Consider the following 17,603-nt stretch of genomic DNA (forward strand, 5'->3'; position numbering starts at 1 on the left):
AATTGTAACTAATTTAATTTAATTTCATTTTATATACTTTTTAAAATTCTGAAACTTAAAACATAATTTTGCTTAAATAGCTCTTGCCACAAAAGTCAACTCATTGGCTGGCTGACTTCCTGAAGCATCATGCTGATTTGTTCAATAGTTTTTTAATTTGAATGTTAGTATCTAAGATTCTCTGGCTGGTTTCTTTGTGTCTGTGCACACGTGTAGATTGCAACATTTTCATTCATTTTATTCCACAAGAGTTTTTCTTCAAAATTGAATGGAGAGAAGGGGATTTGAGGGCTGGTTGGTTGATTGGTTTAGGTAAGATGCAGAGTATTGTATGGATCTCCATACATCTACTCATAGAATGAAATGATGGAGGATTTCAGCAGTGTTCATTTGTTACCTTTGCACACCTGAATAAAAATCAAAGTAGATGACAGCTTTACTTTTGCTATTCACCTGGAATATATGTTAGGGCATTGCATCTATGTGATGTAGTCTGAATGTCTGAAGTCAGAATACACAGTAATCAGGTTTTGCATCTGTTTAACATTAATACAAATAACTACTTCAGGTGCTTACTAAGGGGAAGTCAACCTTAGATAATTAGTCTCTTGGAAGGGGACTTTATTTCACCAGACAATAGATGGTTACCCTTTGTCTTTGACATTCACCTTTATAGTGCAGGCTCAAGAGCCTTTTGTCACCATTCACAGTCATGGCACTTTAGTCAACACATTGTTGTCAACACCTTGTCAATACACTTTTAAGAGTCAGTTTATCTGATCTGATTTAGACATCTAATTAAGATTTAATGAATTGTGCCACAGAAATACCTCTTTTTCTTCTTTGATTATACAGATAACCTCAGATGACTAGCTCAGATATAGGTGTCTATAGTGTAAAATTTTGCATTTGGTAGAGCAATATCCCCCCATTCCCACTTCTGTTTTTCTTTCTTTCCTTTTTTTTTTTTTTTTAATTCTAAATAAATTACTGATTATTGAATTATCTGGCATATTGTTGACAGGGCTTTACATCTTTATGCACTGAGCGTATTAGACTACATTCTAGGTAGTCAAATGCACTCTGTTTAGATTGCATAAATTCTGTTACGGAAGTCTCTCTGCTCATGGAGGGAATAATTAAGTCCATTTCAGTTTGCTATTTTTTGGTTAGTGTTTCTCATTAGGTGAAGGCAAGCAACTAGTTCCTATTGGGATATGGTGTTCTAGTGATGTAGCATCTATCCTACAGCCTTAAGACTAGGGAATACTCATTCTCTGTCAGTTTACAAGCATTCATGAAGCTTCAGACTAGTCATCTAAATATCAGAGTGGGTTTTGTAGAGGTAAATTATTTAGCCTTCTATCACAAACACTTTAACCGTCACTTTTCCCATTCTTTTAAGATGCTCTCATAACTTAAACAACATTTGCTGTCTTTTTCAATTAGAAATCGAAAATACAGCAGGCATTTTTTGTAGGAAATGGAAAAGCTGTTTACTCCCCAGTGGTCATTTTTGTTAGGATCACGTTGTCTTCTTATCTTTTAAATGATGAGGTTGACTGCCTTGTTTCAAAGGAGTATGATAATTTCTAGAGTTAATTTTATAAAAATGCTTCTAATATATAGCAGTTTCACTGGATTTTTTAGTTGTAATTGTGCACACTATTTCTTTGGATGCATCAAAATAATGCAGTATCCTGCTAGTTTCTTAGTTCTCATCTGTTATATTCTCATGTATTATAAGCCACATTGTGGTTGCACAAGAAATGCAGGAGACATTATGTGATGGGGTTTGTTGTGGGTTTTTTAAGTTTGCTCAGAAAGCACAGAGATTCCACCCTTCACTCTGTTTCTTGCAACTTGTCATTCTTTCACATATATCAAATATATATGATATATGTGCATTTGTTGTTACTCGGCCAGCTTCAGGATTTCTGTAGTTCAGATTTATTGCATTCCTTGTGTTGGGGTTGTTCTTCTTTGTTTCAGATATAGAAAAGCCTGTAAGGCACATTCTAGAAATTTGGTTTTGCACATTGCATATGTCTGTTTATACATGCACATACACAAGTGTGTATTTACATAGGTGGATATCATATGCAGTCCTAGTACAGGTAATAAGCTGCAGGGTTGTTCATCATGCAGTTTTCTCAACCGAACGTTACTAGTCTCTTTGCTTCTGTCATTCCAAATCTCTGCTGTTAACACATAACAGTGATTTCCCAAGGTATTATTTTCTGTTGTCTCCTTTTTTTTCCTTTTCCGTGTCAGTTTTTTTTCCCAAAAGCACAGTGACTCGTGGGCCAGAAGAGAGAATGTCTGATCCAAATTTAGTGACAGATTTAGTATCTTGCCACTTATTGAAGCCAACAGTAGGGTCTTTGTATCCCATGTTAAGAGGAGATTGTAGCTGCCTAGTAGATCACACACTTGTTTTAAGCCCTGGGAGGTTAAGATGCAATAGATTTTCAAACTACAGTATTCATGTGCATACAAACATAATTTTAAAGTCATTTTGATACTTCTAAGATGTAAAAGGTTTCAGACTCCCTCAGAGGTACATAATTAAAGAATTACCTTTATAGAAAGGAAGAAAAAAGGAAGCTTTGTGATGCTCTTTAATACGTTTTTGAAGATTTTTAAGCTAGCTTTTCTTTTACATAATTCACAAATCCTACATACATGATGATGTGATGTTGTATAAAGGTTTTATTCTGGTTTTCTTTGGGAGAGTCTGCATAAATCCCGTATGGTTTCACCATTTGTGAAAAATGTGGCAACTCCAAACTCATGCCAATGAAAACATCATACTATCATACCATGTACTGTATATAGCATACATATACACTTACAATGAGGTAGAGGATAACACTGAAGATCTCTTCCATCCAGGCTTGAAAAATGACCAAAAAGTAGAGGCCACTTTTCGTGCCTTGGGAAAAATAGATCAAGAAATGAAGACTTCAGTCAATACCTATAACCTTAAAATGTATTTTAATGTGCTGCAGCTTCAGTTACCCTCAGCTGAAGCTTCTCTATTTTAGCTTACAGGGTCTTGTGACCTCAGCCCATAGCAGAGTTTCAACAGTAATAGCGACAGCCATCTTGGATAAATGTAAGTGAATTTTTTCCTCATTTCTATAGTTTCTGTCCCTCACATTCACTTTTCGAGTTTTGTTTTTCACTCAGGATGTAAACCATATTCCTGACAACACTTCTGCTGTGTGCTAAATAGCATGATTGACACAAAGTAGCAGTAAAGCGACTAAGTGGGACTTCTTGCCTTTTTAAATGTCACTGTATCAGACATATCCTGTGCTTTTGAAACAGCAATACCATGGCCATGCAAACTTTATTTTACCTGCAGCTAGCCTGATGGTAGTTTTCATTATAAGCCATGATTAATCTGCAAAGAGAGAAACAGTGCAAAAAGACTTTGTACGTATAATCTTGTTTTAGCTAATGCTGAGGGTGAAATCCAGGAGAATTCAGAAAATACTTTTTCTGAGAGAAAGTTTGCCTTCCACCATCAGCTTTACCATTTCACTTCTGCTTCAGGTCAGATAATGGTACTTCATTCCCAAACTTCTCTGCATTCACTAACTATTGTATAAATTTGGGGCTGGGAAGGTATAGACTTCACATGTGCTGCCTGTGTAACAACTTCCAGAAGTAGGAGATAAGGAATGAAGGGTGTCTTCTTACTACTGCTTTCTGAGGAATACCAAATGCAGCAGAAGCCATTAAAGTCAATATTTTTTCAGCAGTTGTCATGTTATTTTAAAGGTGGCTACTCTATGATCCTAATACAAACAGAAGAAAATAGAAATAGGGTTATTCATCCAGAAAATCCTATTCTGTATGCTGATAGCCTTAGAAAGCTGGCATTTAGCAGTAACATACATAAGATAACTAGACTTAGGCGTTTTCAGTATTTAGTCCTGAATTGGCCTTTGTCTGAATTCACCGTTTGTGAGCAATGCAGCATCCTCAATCTGTTAAATCACCTTACCACCCTTCCATCTTCTATCTGTTCATATACATAAATACATATGTAACATGCAGACATACCTAAAATTCCAAGTTTTTGTTTATATCTGCAGGCCATAGTTGCATTGTAGCCCTGTAGGTACATTAATACCTTTTTTAATTACCTCAGCCAGCTAAACACATGGATGTGCAAATGCAGCCTGTTCTCTACATGTGGTTTCATAGGATGTATCTCTCATGAGCTGTATGAAATGAAAGGCAGCACATAAGCAGCAGTTAAGGCTAAACCGAGCAGAAGTGAAACTGCCTCGATGCGTCTGTTTCACAAACATGTCGTTCAGACATAAGGGGCAGTCTTGGTATTTTACCTGCAGACCTACAGTCAGCTTAAAAAATCATTAAAATTCAGATCTTCTTGTAACTATATGGTTATATTAATATTTCCACAATGGATATGAGACCAAATCGTATACAGCAGTGTCTAGAATCTGTGAGAGTAGAAGAACGTGTGTTGAAACCAGTTTGGTATTATCTTGAGTCCTGTGTGTCTTGAACTTTGGTATGCCATGTAGGTGGGCATTGTTATTAGCTACACAGAGAAATAAAGTAGTATGCATGCCCAGAGTCTATTATTTTGGACTAAAACTGTATGAGTGAAAGAAAGGTGTAAGAAATGTTAGGCTGGCTACCAGTTACTGAGCAGGAATGTATTGAATCATGAAGGATGACAACCCTAAACTTTCTCTGAAGAAGCAGGTTTACTTGAAAACCCATGTAAACCCTGAGGACTAGTATCCTCAAGGCTAAAGTAATTTTATAGTAATTTCCATAAATATTCATTTGATTTCAAAAAAAGAGAAGGTGCTCTTAGTCTGTTGTTGCAAGGTTGAGTTAGTGAAAGACCTTTGAAACAACTGTCAGTGGAAAGTATGTATAGATTTTGAGTGTGTGTGAGTATAACATAAAAAAACAGTTTATGAGGAATTTCATGAGATCAGCACTATAATGATAGCAGCTTGAAAAGCAGATGTATGTATGCTTATCAAATACCAGTGATTATGTTGGAGCACTGTATGCCAACAGAAATTCATTGCCATGACAAGCTCAGTCCTGTATTTGTTATCTTTTGACACTGTAGTTTACATGACATCTCTGTCCCATTAAGTGATGTGATCCTTACATACGAGAATGATCACCTGCTTTGATAACTGTCTCAGTCCTGTAACAACATCAAGATTATTGAATTAATAGAATGATAATGTGATTCCATACATCTTGTTACAACAATATTCCCTTCATAATGGATAGTTAAAGTGTGGTTTATTTCCTCTTATTTTTATTTATGTAGCTCTTGTAGTTACCTTTGAACAGAGGAGACAGACAAAGATTAAGAGGATGTGTTTATACATAAATATGTCAAACTTCGATGTTTCTTTTTACTAGCATATGTAGGATGTTTAATATTTGGTGTGTATGTAAATAATATGGAAAATATACATATATTAATACATATGTCGAAGTGCAATGTTGGGGCTTATATATATCATTATTAAACACTTCAGTATGTTACATAAGGATTTTAAAATACATTAGAAAGGAATTAGTGAAAATGTTATAAAAAGTGTGGTAGAGCATGCTCAGAGGTTGTACAGTGTGAAAAGCTTGCTATAAAATGGTTCAAGATATTCAAAAGCTAGATGCTCACAAACCCAGCCTGCTAATCCATTTGGACAAATAGATATAATTACATACTTTATATGTGACACAAGCAATTTCAGTTTCTTTTTAATCTTACACTATCATTTTTCACAAAGTCTAGCCTAGTGCAAAAGGCATTTGTGCTCCATAGCAAAAAGTATAAACTACCTCCAAGGATTTTGTAGAGATACTGCAGTAGCAAAGGTACTGGTGGTGTTGCAGTCATAAGTATCTAGTCATGTTATTCTTATGGTTCTTCATAACTCTGTTTACATCCTCAGTGTGTAAAAGGCAAAGAAACGTTAGACACTTACTAAAGAACTAAAGTCCATCCCCACATTATATATTGCTGCAAACGTAAATTTTATTCAGCCCGAAGACTCCTTCCTTTAAACATTCTGTGTCCAATGAAGTGTAGATGGTTGGAGTGAGTTGAGGGTTGTGAGATGTTTTTTTGAAGATCTGTGCACCCAGAGATCCCAGTGGGTTAATTTCCAAACCCCACACATCGTGCCATTACCTAAGAAATAATGGAAAGATTAAAATGATTGATTTATCAGTTCCTTTGCATCTTAAATTAGAAGATGCACTTTGGTTTTGTTCAAAATTCATTAACTGAAAAAGTTTTTTTCAGGATATCTTACATCTAGCAAAACTTGGAAGAATGTGACTGTAGCTACCTTAATGAGTGTGCTGTTCATAATAATGGTGGGGTCATCACTGCTGACTAGGAACACAGAGAGATGCATCTCTTTTTAGGCAGCCTCTAAAGCTTTGCTCCTTCCCCAAGAAAAGGTAAATAGACAGTTTAAACCTCTCCAGCAGCTCTATAAACAAGAAGATGCCAACAGTATGTCCTCTTTTCTATTATCCTTGTCCCATCTGTGTTCTCCTTCCATGTGTAAATCTAATTTCCTTTTGTTTGTTACCACTGTTTGATATTTGTGTGGTGTTTATATTCTTTATAGGGAAAATAAAGATATCCATCAGTAACAATTTAGTAATAATCCTAAACTGCTCTTTTTGAGTCAACCAGTCTCCTTTTCTTCTCTTGAAATCTTTTTTCTAGTCCTTTTTATGACCGTAACTGAGTCTGAGTGCCATAATTTAAAAAACTCTTCAAGTGAATTAAGCAGAGTTTTATTTACCAGTCTGGTAAAATGATATGTTTAGCCTCTGTAGGGTTTGCCACAATTGGGAGTCAGAACTATCCCACTGGAAAGAATCAGAAATGTTCTGAAAACTGTGAAATATTTTAGCCGTAGCAATACAATTGATCCAGCATTGAATAGTTCATTAGAGCTTCATTAAGTATTCAATTTACAACATTTTTAATTATTACTTTTCAATACCAAAGTGCTCTGAAATTTGCTACATTAACTTTGTATCAAAAAAGATTTTGAGGAAGCTGAAACATTCCTACATTTTCAAAATAACATTCTTAATACCAGTTTGTTAGAGGTCCATAATGTCAGGTTCATCTAAAAGCATAACTTTCACTTTGAAATTTCCCTCACTAATATTTTTATAAATACATACTGTAAAAAAAAAAATTTGTAAAGGGAAGCACAGTATTTTTAACTCTTCAGAATTGCTTGTGAATCAGAGAAGTTCCTTTCCATGCTGCTGATTATTGGTTTTTTTTTAATATTACAGAACTGGATTTGTGTTCTGCATCTTTAGGCAAGAAGGAAACATTGATGTAGTGTCTGCAAACCTTAGCTGGATTTTTAGTCTTGGTTTATCAAACCCTGTAGTTTTGAACTTTCTTACACTTCCAGGTGGAAAATAATTTTTCAGTTATTAATTTTAATTTAAATGTAAGTCTCAGAGTCTTCTTACAGATTTGAAGAGCTGCAGAATCTCTAGTAAAACAGGTGATACATGATCTTTTGCTTAGGAGTGCTGTAACCACTGCATATACATGAGCTGTAATACAGCCTTCAGTCAAAAGGATAATATTCTAGGTCATATAGTATTTAATGAATAGTTCTAGACTTTGATAACCCCAGGTCTCACAACAACCTTCATTCCCTAGGTCAGTTCTAGGGACATGTATTGTTGCTGTCAAACCTGGGGGCAAAGCTGATGCTGCATTCGGATCAGTACTGTTTTCAGAGCTGGGTCGGGTATTTAGGTACAAGGGTGCATTTTCTTATGTTTGTGAGGTAGTGAGGCATAAAAAAGCGATGAAGTTTTCACAGAATCACACAGAACCATTAGGGTTGGAAGGGACCTCTGGGGATCATCTAATCCATCCCCCAAGTTTTAATTAAATGCAGCAAGAATTCAACACAGTAGTGAAAAGTAACATGTTTCTACCATTCCATTACAAAATACTGATAGTGACAGTAAATGGCATTATTTTTTTCATCATCGATTGTATCTTTGCAAAATATTTTCAGATTTTTATTCTTGGAAGTACATGTCTACAAATAGTAACTGGCTTTACCTGATGAAAAGTAGGTTTGCGTTAAATGTCCAATATCTTTTAGAAAATAAGCAAAGTAGGAGAGTGCTGGAATAGGCTGCTGGTAGTGTTATGGAACACCTAGTGTTGTAGGACAGCTTGCTTAAAAGTCTGTAAAAAATACATTTTGGACAAACATCTATCAGAAACAAAACGTTTCATTCCTCTTTTGAAGCAAGGGATTGGGTAGCTCACTTGCTGAGGTGGCTTCTTTCTGTTCAGCAATTTGCATAATGACTTTTTAAAGAAGAAATACTTTTATTTAGGTTATTTCTCTTAATGAAATGATTTGAAATTAGATTGCTAATTGGTGGCTACAGCAGTTATGCCTATGTGTGTGTATTTAGTGAACACTGGTTTGCGAGGGTTTTTTTTTAATGAGTAATCCAAATAGTATGACATAGCTACATCTCCTACCCTTAGAATAAGTATCTGAATTCCGTTAAGATATTCTCTGGGTATTTTCTAAAACTATGTAAAAGGGAGAGGCAATTAGAAGTTTGTACAGAAAATACTTTTTAACAGAAGTCTATGGCTCAAAACTTGTGAAAGGTTCTGTGCTTTCAGATTTACACTATGATGTAAGTAATACTGAATTTCCACAGGATCAGAGCTTTGTGACTGTTGATACTGTGTTGAGAGAGCCAATTAATCCAAATTCTTGTGAATCTATAATTTTCAGTGCTTGGAGAGCTTTGGAAAATATTGCTTTATTAAATGCTAGACACTTTTATGAAAAGAAATTTTGAACAACAGATGTTTAAAAATAAGGACTTCGGTGCTTGTTACTTTCAAAACTAGCAGAGAAGCTGTTTCCATCCCCTTCTCCATCTTAGGTTGCTCTCTGAACTGTAGGGAGCAAGGGAGTAGGATTCCTTCCCTGTGAGCCTGTGAGCAGGGAGAAGAGCCAGCAGTCAGGCTGCTCCAGCAGCTGAGGAGCCGTTGGCACTCAGTAGCTCAGTGTTGAGAGAAAAGGCTGAGTTCTGGAGTCTGCATGTTTAACCAGCACCTCTGACAAGTGTGACTCTTGAATACAGGTTGCCAGAGTGCTTTGAGACCCTGTCCAAGTCTCATTCAGTGTGGGTGGGGGGCATCCAATATCTGAAGGGCGCCTACAAAGATGTTGGAGAGGGACTGTTCGTCAGGGACTCGTGAGAGGAGTAATGATAGGACAAGGGGCAATGAGTTCAAACTTAAACGGGAGAAGTTCTGGTTAGGTATATGGAAGAAGTTCTTTACTGTGAGGGCGGTGAGGCACTGAACAGGTTGCCAAAAGAAGTGATAAATGCTCCATCTCTGGCAGTGTTCAAAGCCAGGTTGGACAGAGCCCTGGCCGACACGGCCTAGAGTCAAGTGTCCCTACCCATGGCAGGGGAGTTGGAACTAACTGATCCTTTTCAACCCAAACCATTCTATGATTCTTTGCTTATATGACATGACCGTGGCTATTGCAACCTTTAAATAAAATGCCTTAAGCCCCACTTCTGTGTCTTTTACAAGGAGTCAACATTTTTACTTTAAGAAGTGTCAAAATATTTTCTTTTTTTCTTACCTGCTTATCAGAATTGCTTATTTTTATAAGCAATTTTTATAAGCAAATATATAGAAAATACACATTTTCTTTAGGCTGCATTGATTTAAACTTAGGGTGTTGCCTCATATGGTGCTTGGCTTGAAGTGTGCTGCTTCTGTTTCTGACTGAAAGGAATTATGAGTCCAAAATGGTTATTGTCTCTTGATAGGCCTGTTGAAAGCTCTTAATTTCCCTACAAACATTGCATCCTAAGAACTTAAAGCATATGCATTCCCTTTGGTAGCCATGGGAGTGCTATATATATCTGTTTTTTCTGACAAGCAGCCTCCAGGATCTAGTAAATCACATTTCTGATCGCCCTGTCAAAAGATAAATGATACTTTTATTTTATTAATGTGTAATGACATTTAACAAAAATACATTATTCAGGAAATATCACCAATATTTTAAGATACTTTAATGAAGATATGTTCAAACTGTAATAAACTATTATCTGTGTACAAGACTGAAGAAAATAAGTTGCTAGGTGCTGCACGATTTTTTTTTTCATTCCTCTTGAGAATGAGTTCGCTAAAATGAAGGTGCTCTGCCAGCTTTATTTAAAGACCCATGCTTAAAAATGACTAATTTTATAGCATGTATTTTCTGTTTATGTGTCTGTCAGTTTTAAACAGCCTTTTATATGCAAATGCGTGATGACAGTTCTATATTCTGTGTCATTTCTTCACTAGAGTTTTTCATGCTATTGAAATAATCCCTTAACAGATATTTATAGAGTTTTTACTGTTTTGACAAATCAGACATTGTTATTAAAATGATAAAAGAAAGTAATTTTAATACTTTTTATATTGGAAGTTCTAAACTTTTTTAAATTATGTATGTTTCCTAGCTCTATTTTAGTAAACCTCTTACAGAAATTGGGTCTTTTTAGTTCCATTTTTTGTGGTAAGAAAAATCTGTTCTTGGAACTTGTTTCTAAACAGGTGTATCACTGAAGATCCATCTTTATTGCTCCTTCAGTTATTTCATTACGTGCGCCTATACGAAGTTGTGTGTTTCATTAAGTTAATTCATGAATATTATGCACTCTACCAGTACTAAATTTGGCTCCCCTTAGAGATAGGTCGTTTTGCCATAATTATCTATATAAACAAGCTCAGGCTTATTGCCTGCAGTATTTGTAGTTTTGGAAAAACTGCTGCGTTACATTGAGTAACAACGACATGATGAGCTGAGAGGCTTTCAGCTGTGTTGCCCGTTGCAGTGCATGCCTAAGTGGCTGAAGAATACACTCTGTGCTTTCTAAAGAAAAATGTAAATTTGCATCATCTCTAGGTAACACTTTGTATTTTCATAGTAAGCCTGGGCATTTTAGTTTAGACTGAAACCAGAGACTGAGAAAACAGAATTCAGTATTTCCATAGTCTTGAACAAAAATGTCATTGGCAGGTGACATAGAAAGATACTGAAAGGACAAAGACACTCGCCTGTGTCTAATGAAGGAGGTGACATTTCAGTAAATGGAAGGTACTTAAATATATACTGTGTGTTGGCAGTCTCCCAAGACTGCTGATGGAAGTGTGCTTGGGGAAAGGAACGTCGTATTGAGGAAACCACTGCTTTGATCTGTACCATGAGAGGGGGAACAGGGACTGGCTACAAGCCTGGTGGGAGTCACCAAGCTAGCAGAAATGTTCAAAGGATACCAGCTGCTGAAGCCATGGATAGTTTTCAGATCTCTTCCTGAGAGATGTAGAACTATATTTACCCCCGATCGTTTGCAAGATTTCTGTATTCCTTTCAGGTTATCTGTGTGTTAGTGGAATTACTGGTGTGAATGTCTGTTGTTTGAGAGCAACATGTGGGTACACAGGACATTTTTTCTGCCACTATCATCCAGGACCCTTGTGGCCTTTCAAATGAACTGTGCAAGTCGATTCCTCTTGCCTAACCTAAGCCATTTGACTTTATATACCTAGTTAGAAACAGTCAGTGTAACCTGTGTCTATAGTAGAAAAGAGAGACACACATAGACAGTTCTGGTTTTACATGAACTGGATTAGTCCATGGGGGTTTGCACATTGTCTTCTGTTGCCTATAGGAAGTGCCCAGGGCAAGTAGCCAAATCAGTAAGGGGCTTAAAGTGATATGGTACAAACTTGGCCTAAGAGTCACTGGTTTATGGTAAGATACTATGTAATTATTAAAGTTAATATTCTAATGAGGTCTTTGTCAGGCTCGGGGAGATGGTGTCACATCACAGATTGCGTCATGATGCAATACTGTTATATATTCATCTGAGGTGAGAGCTGGTATGGGACAAAGAGGGAGCTTGTGCTGTGGCAAATTCCTCCCGTGTTATAGTTTACATTTCCCATTGGATCTCATTATACTTCTTCAGTTCTTCTGATCTCCATAAGTATTTTTCTCTATTAGATGACACAACATTTCCTTATTAAAGTTAACCAAATGATTGAGTTATTCTTCTGTTACTCACTTTCTATATTATTTATTTCTGAAAAGACTAAGAAGTACTCAAGCTAATAAGAGTATCTTCTCTTATAAAACTGGACATGATGCTGTATAGTGTAAGAATAGCAGCAGAAAATTCAGTATGTACAGTGGAACAGATCTGACTACAATCCTCAAACACTGCATTTGTAATACAGTTGGGTGTTTATATGAACAAACAGCAAGACAGGTAGCAAAACAAAATTGTGAGTATGGAAATGTCTACTCTGTATGAGCATGTGTCTGTATTTTATATGGAACAGGAAAAGTTGAAATCCTCTCATTCATATGACACATCACAAACAAAGCAAGAGTTAGGTGCATGTACAATTGCAAACCCTATGCCAAGCAGGTGTTTTTGCAAACACTACACTAAATGTTGTAACTTGGGTCATTTATTTTCCTTTTAAAAAATCCTGTACAGGCTTTTTAAGTAGGACTGTTTCTTATAAAAGAAGCATGAAGTCCATGTAGTAACCCTTTAAGATCTATTAATGCATTATCCTCATGTCCAAGAAACCTCACTTTTCCATTATACACCCCAAACACACATACAGTCAAAGTGCTGATAAGTTATTCTCAACCCCACAGCACTGTTATTTAAAAATGTAACTGATGAAAAGCTCTTTCAAAATTGGCATAGAAAGTTCAGATTTACGCGAACAGGTACAGAGACGTTGCCTGTCTGGCAAGTGTTTCATTGCTGCAGTTCTGGCCTCCCTTGGTGGTGCTGGTCACTGCTTTCTTGCATTGTTTTAATCTGTGGCTGTTGCTGAAGCTGGATGGGGACACTAATATTAATAGTCAGAAATGAGTCAGTGACTGCATTGCCTCCTTATTCTCTTTACAGCCAGCTTTCCTCAACTCACTGTCTCACAGTACACAGGATTCAATTTTTGTAGTAAAGAGCCTGAAAGTGGCTTGCTTCAACTTCTTCAGGCTCCAAAAAGCAGGTGGATGGGCTGCAGGCCTGCATTTCATGACTGGTGATATGGCCCCCTTTTATCACAAACAGATCAAAAAAGCCTAGAAGCGGATAGATACGGGATTTGATTCAACCACCAGACAGGATAGAAGGTGGATTGGACTAATCCCAACACTTCTTGAAAGCCTAAGAAGTGTCCATGTCAGCTGCTGTGTGGCCAAGTCTTGTTAAATTTGACTGGTATCCATCCATTTTATCCAGAGATAGGAACAACCATCACCAGTTCATACTCATGGATTCCTGATGCATGTACATAATTGTCAGTGTTGGCAGGGTAAAGAGGGAACTCCTCTATTAAGGGCTACTTTGGATGAGATAAAAAAGTGCTTGTTTTATCTCTATCTCAATAATATCCCTAAGATATGATACTGATACGCTTCAGTACTCACCTCTGAAACTGTAGTGTGTGCCTTTGCTATGGCTGCCAGGATTCAAAGGAGAGGAAGTGGAATTTGGAACGGAAATCTTGGTTATGTTATGCGGGTCCTGGGCAAAGTAGCAGTGATACCCAAATCATGGTTATCCAGGTCTCTTTACCTTTCTATCTGTAACTGCCCTTTACTGGGGTTCTCATGCCTTATGTGCAAGGGTTACAATGAAGAGTAGCTCTGTAACCTACGTGCTGGCCATAGTTTATGCGTAGAGTATGTTTATGTGAGCTGAAGATGAAAAATTGTGGTCTGCCATTTGGACCATACAAAGTTATCTTTATTTTGATTTTGCTGACATCTGCATGTTGTTGATTGAGGAACAACAACAACAACAAAAATAGAGTGAATCTCAAGACTAGGAAAAATGTATTTTTTAATACTCATTTTTAGTAAGTATTTTCTTAATATCAAATTGATCCCATGATTAGCCCCAGAACATATAAACAAGCTAAGGTGTAAATTTTAGGCATTATGTTACATTGTGGCCAGATTTCACATGGGCCTGAACAGCAGCTGATGAAAGCCCTGGCTCCTGTTATTGTCAATGATCCAGTTTTTCTAAGCGTTGTACAAGCAAAAATTGCAGTGTGTCTTTTCCATAATGTTATGGTTTAAACCCAGGACACGTAACTTTAAGCCCAGGGAAATGGTAAGGTCTCTGCTTCCTCCCGGGGAAGCTGCATTCTGCACCCTGCAGCCCTGTAATATATCTAACACTTATAAAAGGGCAGCTGCAACAGTAACATTGAGCCCGACTCTTTATTTATATCAGTTTCCACTGGGATTGTACTGTTGACTTCAATGGCCTTTACTGCACTGTGTTTACATGCATGTAAACAAGAGAAGAATTTGCCCAGAATGTATCACACTATATGCATGTAATCAGATTGTCAATATTGAACTTCTGTGCATCCAACAAAGTAGAGGTCAGAAAGGCTGCCGTGTCTGTCCTTGTTCTGAGAGGTACAGGAGACTACGACACCAGAGTGCCACAGTGAACGACAGAACATCAGCCGACACAGATTTTAGTGTGTGGTGCTTATACATATATGCTTAAATGGGACTCTTTCTTGGAGTTGTCAGGCTTTGAAAAATCATGCTGCATAAATACTTACCATGTATGTTCAAATAACCACATTCTCCATAATTATGAAATAAACCCTGATTCACTCTCCAGTTTTGGCACCAGGTGAAATGCTTCAGTTTTTTTCCTTGGCTAGATGGTGAAAAGAGAGGAACATATTCCAAAATTTCAAATATTCAAGACTTAGTTGGGCTGAATTCCTGATTGAATTGCTTCTTGTATTTATTATTTGAAAACTTTTCTTTGGGAAACTGGAGTTGCCTCCATTTTGAATCTACAAGAAGAATCATTTCACACTCTTCTGCTTTAAGCTGGAAAAAGGCAACAGAAGAGTGGTTCTGCTGAGCTAGGAAAGATATTTCTCTTGGCTAGGCTTTACTTCCCCTTAAAATAGAAACTCTTAGAGGGGGTCAGTACAATTATCCAATTCTTGAAGACCTACGAATGCAGATGAGAGCTTTCAGCCTGTTGCACATTTTCCGGGATAATGCAAATGCAGAAAATGTTAAGGATGGTGGTAATTGAGTGCCTTGGGATGAGGCTTGATTTGGGCATGTGGGGAAGGAGTATTTCAGCTGCTTTGGATGCATTCTGTTGGAAATGTAGAGTATCAAATTAAATCGCTTTAAAATACAATGTGCTATTGTTGAGTTTGTTGGTTGTTTTTTTTTTAACCAATATAAAACTAAGTCGGCCAAGGTCAGCAGTTCTGCTGAAATTTTCTAAGACTCTTCTGTGTATTGAGAATTGAAACACAGCAACAGTAAAATAATCTCATCATTTAGCACAGCTGACAATATACTGATGTTCTCGAACAGTTATGTCAGATTAATATAAGATTTTATTTGATGCCTGTTTACATACATACTGAGAATTGTCTGTAGGTAATCCAGTTCTGGTTGGAAAGCATACAGGGTACCTCATACAATTTTGGTGGCTCTGAATGGCTCCACATGGGTAGTTCTCTGCCTCTTCATTTCTGTGCGTTTCAGTTATACGCTGATGTTTTGTTTCGCAGCGTAAAGGAAATGAAGTATTCTCATCACCAAATGTTGTTACATGCCTACATGAGGAGGTTCCTCGTGCAATTCATGGAGAGGAAGCTCTCACACAGAACAATTCAAAATTCAGAATAGAGCTCAATTTATTCTGTCTGAATTGCCATCTAAAGGAGCTTCTGTCTTTCTCTCTTAACTGTATAAATAGTATAAAGACATTCCTCCTAAGTTAAACAGTTAAAGTTGCAAGCTATGATTTGCCTGGCTGCAGGCAGTCTGTGTACTTGCTGACACTTTTGTAAGAGGGAAAAAGTGCAGATGGATGTGGTTTTCTGATAAGCAAATAGTACAATACTTCTGAAAAGCTAGTTTGTAAGCTGTACAGTCCTCAAGCTTTCTGTAGATCTCGTAGTACAATGTAACTATAATTTTTCATGAGGACTGTAGCTCATTAGAAGCTGAACTGAAACTTGGAAGGTTATTGGCCATAAAATAGTTTCAGCCAGCAGTAATTCCTGTGTCATTGACCTGGGGCAAATGTGTAGTCTTGCGCTAGAGCTTTATATGCCATTTTACTCACATTTCAAATCCATAAGGCTCTGGATGTTTGTTCTCAAAACACTTTCAAACTGGGAAATAAGTTTAAATTTCTGGTTTGATTCTTGTTCCTGTAGAATTTGAAGTGCATATGGCAATGAAGAGCCTAAGTATGCATTGCTGTATACATGAATCTGATATAACCTTTTATGTACCTTGTAAGGACAGGGTTGTTGGAAGAGAAAAGGAGAGTCTTGAGCACAACTAGCGTGTTTTGACATAGGAAATACAACTTGGTGGGGGTATTAGTAGTCTTCGATCTTTTTCCTTATCCGGTTTACTGGTTTCTGCATTTCAAACTTCCAGCATTTACATACCTGCTCACTACTGCTTTCCCCTGGAAAAGGTGGGATACCTTGGACGATTTAAGTTCTTTCCAAGGAATTTCACCGCCTCTGAGACTTGAAAGTGCAATTTGCTGTAAAGCACTAGGTAAGAACACAGAATTTGAAATCCATTACTCTTCTCTGATGAGGTTTATCCTGAAGAACCTTTATGTACACTGACCATGGCTTGAAAAATGATATCACAAAATCAGAGTATTTTTTCATTCAGTTATAGTATTATATTCATTGTAGCAGGAAATGGTTTTGCATGACAGTACACATGTAAATGTCAATGCATATGTCATTTACAGTGTATCTGGGTGTTCTGTGAGATTCACAATGATCACACTGGAGAAAACTGTCTCTGTTACACTAAATAAAATGTGCTTAGTAAAAATTGCTAGCAATTTTTTTCTGGACATATAATGACATGGTAAGAATACAAAACAAAACCACCAGAAACAACGATTTCTCAAGCAGTAATATCTACAGGACAAGTGATCTAAATTGCTGGAGCAGGGAGAGTTCATCACTACACTGCAAAAGAACTTGAAATATAACCTAAAGGCAAGTGAAATACTGATTCCAAGCTTTGAAATAACAGCAACAAATTTACCTACAGACAGAAGATACATGGAAGCAATAAACGAATTATACAAGTCTTACACACGCAATCTGATTATTCTGACCAAAGTGTTAATTGGATCCTAACTGCCAGATCTGATATCTGTAGTCTTGTAGTGGGAACCTTTCAAAGTGATGAACTGTAATTCACTGAGCTGCTTGAAGCACTTGTAATTTACTGCATGTCATGCTATGAAGAGCCTGACCTAATGGACTTTACATTACCTGTAACGCTGGAAACCTTTCAATGAAACTAGTTGGTAAAAAGTAATAGTGAAAGTCTGTTCAGAAAGCAGGAACAAAACTACATTTTAAACACTGTTTTATATCCATATAAAAAGTTGGTCATTAA

At 36.8% G+C, this 17,603-nt stretch overlaps 1 protein-coding gene across 10 annotated transcripts in view; it reads left to right on the forward strand.

Moving 5' to 3' along the window:
* The window catches only part of FOXP2 (forkhead box P2), a 417,926-nt gene that overhangs the window by 327,510 nt on the left and 72,813 nt on the right, over positions 1–17,603 (forward strand). The window contains exon 2 of one of the 10 annotated variants that reach the window (XM_065697791.1): positions 3,048–3,118. The exons of 8 other annotated variants lie outside the window; for them this stretch is intronic. The gene's annotated coding sequence lies outside the window, so the exon portion shown is untranslated. Of the gene's footprint in view, positions 1–3,047; positions 3,119–17,603 lie in introns of those variants that run through there. One more of the 10 variants, XM_065697939.1, reaches the window with a different exon arrangement.

The sequence above is a fragment of the Lathamus discolor genome, chromosome 1, assembly GCF_037157495.1.
Source record: "Lathamus discolor isolate bLatDis1 chromosome 1, bLatDis1.hap1, whole genome shotgun sequence".
NCBI lineage: Eukaryota > Metazoa > Chordata > Aves > Psittaciformes > Psittacidae > Lathamus > Lathamus discolor.